At 38.2% G+C, this 8350-nt stretch overlaps 2 non-coding genes across 2 annotated transcripts; both read right to left on the bottom strand.

The window, feature by feature from the left end:
• Window positions 1-482: 482 nt before the first annotated feature.
• On the bottom strand, window positions 483-556 carry TRNAN-GUU (transfer RNA asparagine (anticodon GUU)). Its single transcript has one exon. It is a non-coding gene; the product is annotated as a tRNA-Asn (tRNA).
• Window positions 557-2427: 1871 nt separating this feature from the next.
• On the bottom strand, window positions 2428-2501 carry TRNAN-GUU (transfer RNA asparagine (anticodon GUU)). Its single transcript has one exon. It is a non-coding gene; the product is annotated as a tRNA-Asn (tRNA).
• Window positions 2502-8350: the final 5849 nt, after the last annotated feature.

Here is an 8350-nt window from a genome sequence, read left to right as displayed (position 1 = left end):
TTCAGTGATTCATTCCACTTTTGTTATGAAAAATGTTGCGAGTTTACGTGCTTTAATGGATGACAGAGGTCACCCAGAAGAAGATCATCATTCGTCATCGATTTGATTCCATTTATTTCCTGTTTGAAGTCTCTCTTTTTCAGGAAAAACCATAAAATTTTCGGCGTTTTTTCTCATGATCTTAAAAACTAACAACGTGATGTTTCATCAAACATACGGCAGTATGTATAGAGGGTCAAAAATATGCTGTAAATAATGTTGTTATTGAGTTCTTTCGTGCATGAACTATCTGAGAGTAAAAAGAACTTAGAATCTACTTTTATCCATGACTCTGTGTTGACTTGGATATAGAGAGATTTTACTATATTGCTGGTCAGACATTTTTTCATTTTAAAATGAGTAAAATTACTGAAGTTTTTTTGGCGGTCCAAAACGCTCTCTTGGCTTATTGATTCCTAGCATTAATTTGTATTAAAAGTTTGCGCCCCCGGGTGGGCTCGAACCACCAACCTTTCGGTTAACAGCCGAACGCGCTAGCCGATTGCGCCACGGAGGCTGACGGTAAATAGGTCAACACTATTTCCATATAGAGTGAGACAACTGAGGAATCGTCAAAAATTCGGAAAAATCTTTCCCAAGTACTTACATACCCGTGATGGGTTCGGGGGGGGGGGGGGGGGCATGGTTGCATAGACGCCCCTCCTCGGACAAAAAATGGAAAAAAAGTAAAAAAGGAAAGGTGGGGGGGGGGGGGAGAAACGGTGCTCCTAAAAATTTACTGAAATGCTTTTTAAGATTTAAATATATAATCGAATTTTGAATTTTCCCCTTTCTTGTTATGGAGAGGGTCTTTCAATTTTGTACATTTTTTACAAATATATATTCAACGCCGTAGAAATAAATAGTCAAGTTACTCAAATAAAATTATGCTAAAACAAGTATTACTCGTCAATTTCCAACTTTCAAATAATGCACAAATTGTATGCTAAAATTGCTTTGGGAGACGCTGTTTTTTATAAAATTTCCCGAGGGAAGCCTTGTGGGTCCCTTAGCTCTGGGAGCTGTCCCCCTCAGGTCCCCACTTGAGATCAGCAAATGCCCCCCCCCCCCCCCATGACACACTCTTGATCCGTCCCTCGTACATACTATCTATATTTTCGCAAGACGTTCAAAAATTCGTCATTCGCTTGAAGAAAACACATTACTTTTAGGTGAACCCCGCCATTTACATAGCTCTAAGCTTTCCGTAATTTACATGAACATAAAAAGACAACTTCTGTCAGAGGAGAAGCAAATTCTTCGGTAAATTAAATCGAATTTTTGAGAGCAAAACACCGCGCGAAACAAATTTTTTTGCCCGAAAAATGTGTTTTAAAAGTAATAATGGGCGATGAGTTATGCAGATATATATATATATGAGTCGCTTTTACAGCGCTCTTTGGCGCTTTACGACGCCCAACCGCCACAAAGCTCGGTCTTCCCACAGGTCATCAGGGAGTTGACACTCCCTCATCTCGTTTAACACCCCCTGTCGCCAACCTCTCACTGGGCGTCCCCTACGTCTCCTCCCAGGAGGAACCCAATCAAGCATCTTTTTTGGCAGCCTCTCTTCCGTCATCCTATTGACATGACCGTACCAGACAAGTTGTTTGGTCATGATGTCGAACACGATGTCATTTTCGACTTCCATTATCTGACGTACTCTATCATTACGGACCCGATCTCTCCTCGAAATTCCTGCCGACCTTCTCCAGAAATCCATCTCCGTTGCTCTTAGCATACCCTGTGTCCGTTTTTTCAGCAGCCAAACTTCACATCCATATGTTAATATACTTTTAACTACAGCGTTGTATATCCTCCTCTTGTTATCTTTGGAAATCCGCTGATCCCAGAGGATTCCATTTAACATCGCTATAGCCTTCCTTGCTAAGGTGAACACCTTAGTTATGCAGATTCCCAGTGTATATATTGGCGGAACCCGGAAATTGGCAAAATTGTTTTTCTCCATTTAAACCTACGGAAATGTATCGATTCTTGGAGGGGCCAGGTGCTCGAACAAGAATCGATTATTTAACATAGGTTTTAATGGAGGTTATCCGATGTTGCCAAGTTGCTGGATCCGCCTATGAGTGTATAGAGTTGCATGCATGCGATCATTTACAACATGTAACCAAGGCTGCAGAATCGTGAAAACGTTTAAGTAGAGTTGAGTTTTTTTAATTGTGTATGCTTTGCTTCAATTTCAACAGTGGTGGGGTGTGACTTTAGATTATCGATATCATCCCGTTTGAAACTGTACTAAAAGAATCGATTATGAAGATGTTCGTTGCTAACGCCCTGATAATCGACCCTTTTCCATAGATTTAGATGACAGATCAATCGGTATCTATAGCAAAGCACGACGCACCACTGCTACATAAAATATACCGCCCCCGGGTGGGCTCGAACCACCAACCTTTCGGTTAACAGCCGAACGCGCTAGCCAATTGCGCCACGGAGGCTGTGGACATTAAATGCTGACTTAATTTCTAATGGCATAATTGAATAATAGAAATAATCAAGAGCAGTTTCCGTGAAATGTTGACGCAGCGTTTTCTTCATTTAAATTGATAAGTAAAAGCTGCGTTACCGACAATCCTACTACCTCAGATTTGTATGAGTTGAATCGTGGTCGGAATATATTCAGAGTAAATGTTACATTGGATATTATGTACGCTTTAGAAACGGACCACCATGCAAAGTTAGATATGAAACATCAAAACACAAGCTTTTTTATTACGGTGTAAGACGGCACACAAGTTCAAAAATAAATACTTAAATCTTAAAGTGAAGATGTAGCGGTTCTTACGTTCGAAAGTTTGAACTTTGCGCTTACCAAGAAATCAGTGTCACGCCAGTATTGCGCACTGATACCATTATGCCTTAATTTAAAATATTTTTTTAGAATGCGGAATGTTATGTTTTGATACTTCTAAAAGCGCCAGAAAAAAAAGAAAGAATTAGAAAAGAAATAGATAGAGTTTAAGCAGTCACATTTTCATTGCGGTGTTTCAAAATCTCATCTCCTATTTTAATTTTTTGGAGAAAAAGCAATATCCAAGATCCCCACTCGAAAATTGTTCCAATTTTTTTGCCCAAACGAAAGTTATTTCCAAAAAATTTTAAGGGAAAATGTTGGTTGGTTTCCTTTCAAGAAATTAAAATAGGAGATGAGATTTTGAAGCACAATGTAGCTGTGACTGATTTGCTTACCTCCATTCAAATGAGATTTTTGTGAAAATAATCTCTGTTTATCTGCAAAACCGAAACATGAGAGTATGTTCTGAAAAGTCTAGATTGATTTTTGGTTTTTCTGGAAGTGGTAAGTTTGGAATTGCTGATTCTGAAGGAAACCACGAGGACGTTAATTTTTAGTATTTTCGACCTTTTCAGAGTGCCTTGAGTGAGAATTTGATGGAAAAATAAGTATGATAGTATTTTAATGTCTATCGATTCCAATGGTATATTTAATTTTGGTCGATTTTGGCCAGCTTAAATTTTATTAAAGATCGGTTTCATGGCGAAATTTCAGCTCGGGATAATTATCCGCAAATTTTATAAGGCCAGTATTAATTGGTCGAACTATTTTTAATAAAAAACTTCTGTTTCTAGGTAATTTTGGAAACCAAATATGTGTCATCAGTCTCCTTACGCATATAGTTGCTTATATGGATGAGCCAACAGTAGTCATCGCCAAATTTTGTCCATTTGCAGTTCAATCAGAACCGAAGGGGGAAAAACCCCTTCACCTTGCGATACTTCAATCACGAAAATTACCCGCGAAGTCGATTGTTTATGATCCTGATCGATAAATCCCTATCTTAGCAATGCTTTTCATCGATCAAGGTCATTCGATATAGATTAAACAATCAAGCCGCAGCAAGAAGGAATAACACAATGCAAGCGAGAGAATCTCCTCAATGTTAACGATGAGTTCACCAAGTGAAATTGTTTATAAGCCCGAATCCAAACATGCCACCGACCACGAAATCTGCGGTTGAGCGTATTGACATTGAAGCTTCTTGAAAGACAGATCGAGCTAGTTTGCGCATCTTTTTCGGCTCGGATCGACATTGATTTTGAAGTTTTGTTTACCACCGCGCGGCGCGCCGGCGCTGATGACGGCCGCTGCAGTTATTTTGACCGCTCGCCTGAGCTTGTTTTATGGGGTTTTAGCGCTCCTGCACCCGGACGAAGATAAACACAAGTGTTATTAACCTATCTGATTGACTTGAGTTTCCAGTGGAAAACGGGTCATAATGTGAATGGGTCTGTTGCAAGCAAAAGATACAGCCGACTGAATACACTGTTTAAGGGTAAATTCGTTCGAAAATCACGTTCACTGGGGAAAAAAGTCGCTTGGATTTAGAGTCCAGACTCTTAAAAACATTGACGAGAAAATATACTCTTGATTCAATCGGATTTTTACTCGAATCAAAAGTAAATTCGCTTAAATTAAGAGGCTTAGCTCTTCGATTTAAGGACAAATCCGATTGAATCAAGGGTATTTTTTCCTGTCAATGCTTTTAAGAGTCTGAGCTCTAGATGCAAGCTACCTTTTTTTCCAGGTTGGGTACACTAAAATCTTAAATCGTCTGAAATATACTCTTTAGCGCGCAATATGCGTTGTTTGTAACACACTTTTTCAAGTTCCCCGCGTCTCCGGGCAGTTTTTTTTTAGTGACTGGCAGTCAGGTTTGCCCGAGGATAGACCTAACCTAAGTAAACAATCATGGATACTATTATACACTCTCCTTGCGGGAGATTTCAATTGATTCGAAGCTTTTGGTTTTGCAAAATAAAGAAAAAAAAGGGGGGAAAATGCTTGATGACAAAAGATATTATGCCGAAGAAAGAGTTAGTCAATCGTTTGTTCACTTAGGGAATAGTTCTTTCTTACTCCTCGGCACTGGCAAAAAAAACAAATTGGATCTAGAGTCCAGACTCTTGAAAACATTGACAAGAAAAAGGACTCTTGATTCAATCAGATTTAAGCTTAAATCAAAAGGAAATCCGCTCAAATTAAGAGGCTTGGTTCTTGATTTAAGAAAAAATTCGATTAAATCAAGAGTATTTTTTCTTGTCGATGTTTTTAAGAGTCTGGACTCCAGATCCAATGTGTTCTTTTTTCCAGTGTGACTGTGCAAACCTGGTCGGTAGTGACTGAGAAGAACTGCCCAGGAGACGCGGAGAACTTGAAAAAACGTGTTACAAACCACGCAGATTACACAAACCACGACTGCGCGCTAAGGAGCGGAATTCAGACTTTTTCAATTTGCCAAACGTGATTTCCGAGCGAATTAACCCTTAAAAAGTGTATTCAGTTGGCAGTACCTATCTCTTGTGTACAACGGAACCATTCGTTACTCATCAGTGAAAAAAAAAAAAAAATTATCAAACAATCATGGTAGAACTCTCAAATTGACTCTATGTCTTCGATTTATCAGTCAGTTCTGCATAAAATTCCTGAAGAATTCCAAGATCTGATCTATTTGCATGGTGTTGTCACACATCACACACATCAGTTACCACCAAAGATTGTCGGACCTTTGAGGGACTAACGGTCATCAATGCCATCGATGAACCTTTTTTATGGCTCTACATTGATCCTGGGATACGGGCATCACAAGTTGCATTTTTAAAATTTTAATATGTCCAACTTTTTAAACGTGAAAGTTTTACTGTGTTGCATATCGTTGGTAAAACTACAGAAATGCGTACCTCAGTTTGCGGCGTTGTAGACTCGTCGTACTTCAACTTCATCCTCTACATGGAAAACTACTAAACGCCATTTCGTGAAGATTTAGGAGAATGTTTTGCTCCGTAAGAAGAATATTCTGTGAAAATTTCAAGCCATGGTATTGGTTCGATCTCCTAAGAAATAAAATAGAAGTGAAAATTCTGAGATACTTAAACTAAGTTACGCATTTTTTTCAGAGTCCCCGTTGATAGGTATTGCGATATTTTTTTAAAAATCAAAATCACAGTGTAAATAGGGTTGGAAACCATATTTGATGGAGTCGCAGGTAAATGGTCCCGCTGGTGAAAAACAAGGCAAAAATGAGGTAACAACTGTGCCACAAATTACATGATTCTTTTTGTATCGATAAGCTCAAAGAACACCCAAAAAATTTCCAAATAGACCCTCATGCAAACATTTTAAATGTCAAAGACAGTTAATATGGAACTTGAGGAAAAAGTGATTGAAGTTTAAACCTCCACTGTTGCCATTCTCCGAAGCAATTCGTTTCAAAAGTGTACGAGAAAGCGTTTAGCACTTAAAAACTGAAAATTGGTGTTTTTTCTCCCCAATTAGATATTTCTGCTAGTCTGGGCAGTTTAAGTATCCAACAACTGAAATATGGCACAAATACGGACAGCGATTTGGAGACAAACTATGAATAAGAGGGGAGGATAGGGTAGCGCATAAAATGTAATGAAACTTTTCAATCATCTGAGTAAAATCAAAGACCCTCCGCCGCAGTTCTTCCGTTTAATCCGTCTAGCACGTAATGCGGCTTGATGCGAGGATCCGGCAAAACGTGCTCCTGAATTTAATCAACGGATTTTCGTTCCTCATTCATAGTGCTTTGCTCCAAAAATGCACCGGAATTCCTTATCTTTGTGTAAAACATCCATTTAGCCTCCAATGCGCCACTACTCCTATCTTTCGCCTTCAGTTTTAATTTCTACTTGCTCATCGGTCAATGTTCCACGCGGAATCAAAGGCCTAGAGAGATTTGGGTTTTTAATGACGTCATTCTCAGATTTGCTGCGATAGTGCATGCGTCTTATCCCTTTTGCTACGTCTTTTTCAACACATCCGAGACGCTCTAAGTAACGAGAAAACTACATTTGTATCCTCTTTCAGCGGGATTTTCCTTTTATACACATGTGTTTTTTTCGAATTTTCCTTTTTATGAAGTTTAAAATATGTGGATTTAATCGTTCAAATAGATACATGCACAATTGCTGTATAACTGGTTTGTATCATATAATAGTTGGGTTTTAAATGTCAATCACCTAATAATATATTAGATGGGATAAAATACGTTTTAATTTAAATGCGTCACATAAAACATAGGTGTGAATCAACTGAATTTTTGCTTCTGAATTTCCTCTCCTAAAGCTTGACCGTGCGTGTGTGTAGGTAAGCAAGCGTGTGTTCAAGACGTCTTTAATTAGCGACAACAAAACAGCTGAATAGCACTTAAAGTTACGTTTCGATCTCTTGAATCTCAATTTTCAACAAAAGCGGGTAACGTTCGACTTTTCCTAAAGAACAATAAATTACCTTTGGCCCAACCCCGATAAAATTTGTATTGCATTCACCCTCGAAAAGTACACAAATAAGCAAATCAAAGACATGTTAGACCGACCAGTGGATCTGACTGGTTTTGGGTCTCTCAATGGTCGTATACTCGTATTGCTGATTGTGATTCGTAAGTTGTGACCGAGGCCAAGCTTGAACAGAGAAGAAGTGTGCAAGTGCCTTCAATGCATGTGCTAGGCAATTTATCCGACTTGCGCGTTGGCAACTTTACTCAAACCTGTTATTCTGCAGGAGAATGTGAACGTCTGACGATATTTTCATGAGTATCATTCCTACAGATAAGTAAGCATGATTTTAGTAACAATATTCTATCAGTATTCTTATTCCGAGGACTTCTTAAAAGTAATTTTTTTCATCCGACAGTAAAAATAAGCCTGCATATGCATGCTCAGAGTTGTCTCTTCATCAACATTTAAAAGAAAAACTAATTTAAAATTTGTTAACATTTGCTTTCACAATATAATAAAATGTTATAATATGCCTACATTTAATCAAAGACGATATATTATGTAACATAATGAATTACGATGCGCTTTCGGTGTTTGGTGTTGACCATGTTATCAACATTTTTTTCTTTCATAACATCTTTACTCGTCTTGTTTGGATAGATGCAACCTACTATACTAAGTTTTAAATTTTTAGAATAGTTTGATATATCTCATCCAACTGAGGAAGGCTACGGTGTTTCCAGTAAAACGTCTTGGTGTTATTTTCAATAGCCTTGTTATTAACATCGAACAAACTGGGGTAATGCCACAATTTTAGGGGATAACCCCTAACATCTATTTCCGCGTATTTTTTGTCTCTATGATAATTTTTTTCTGAAATGTTTAAAGCAGGCTCTTTGATGTCAACAACAAATTCCGCCAGTCATTAAACAAGGCTATAAACTCATACCTAGACATCTAATTCAAAAACCGCGGTAATAAATAATTGAACGTCCTTTTGATGTAAGTGATGCCAGCAGAAATAGTGCGT

The sequence above is a fragment of the Bemisia tabaci genome, chromosome 7 (assembly GCF_918797505.1).
Source record: "Bemisia tabaci chromosome 7, PGI_BMITA_v3".
Lineage (NCBI taxonomy): Eukaryota > Metazoa > Arthropoda > Insecta > Hemiptera > Aleyrodidae > Bemisia > Bemisia tabaci.
This window is presented reverse-complemented; position numbering and strand designations above follow the sequence as displayed.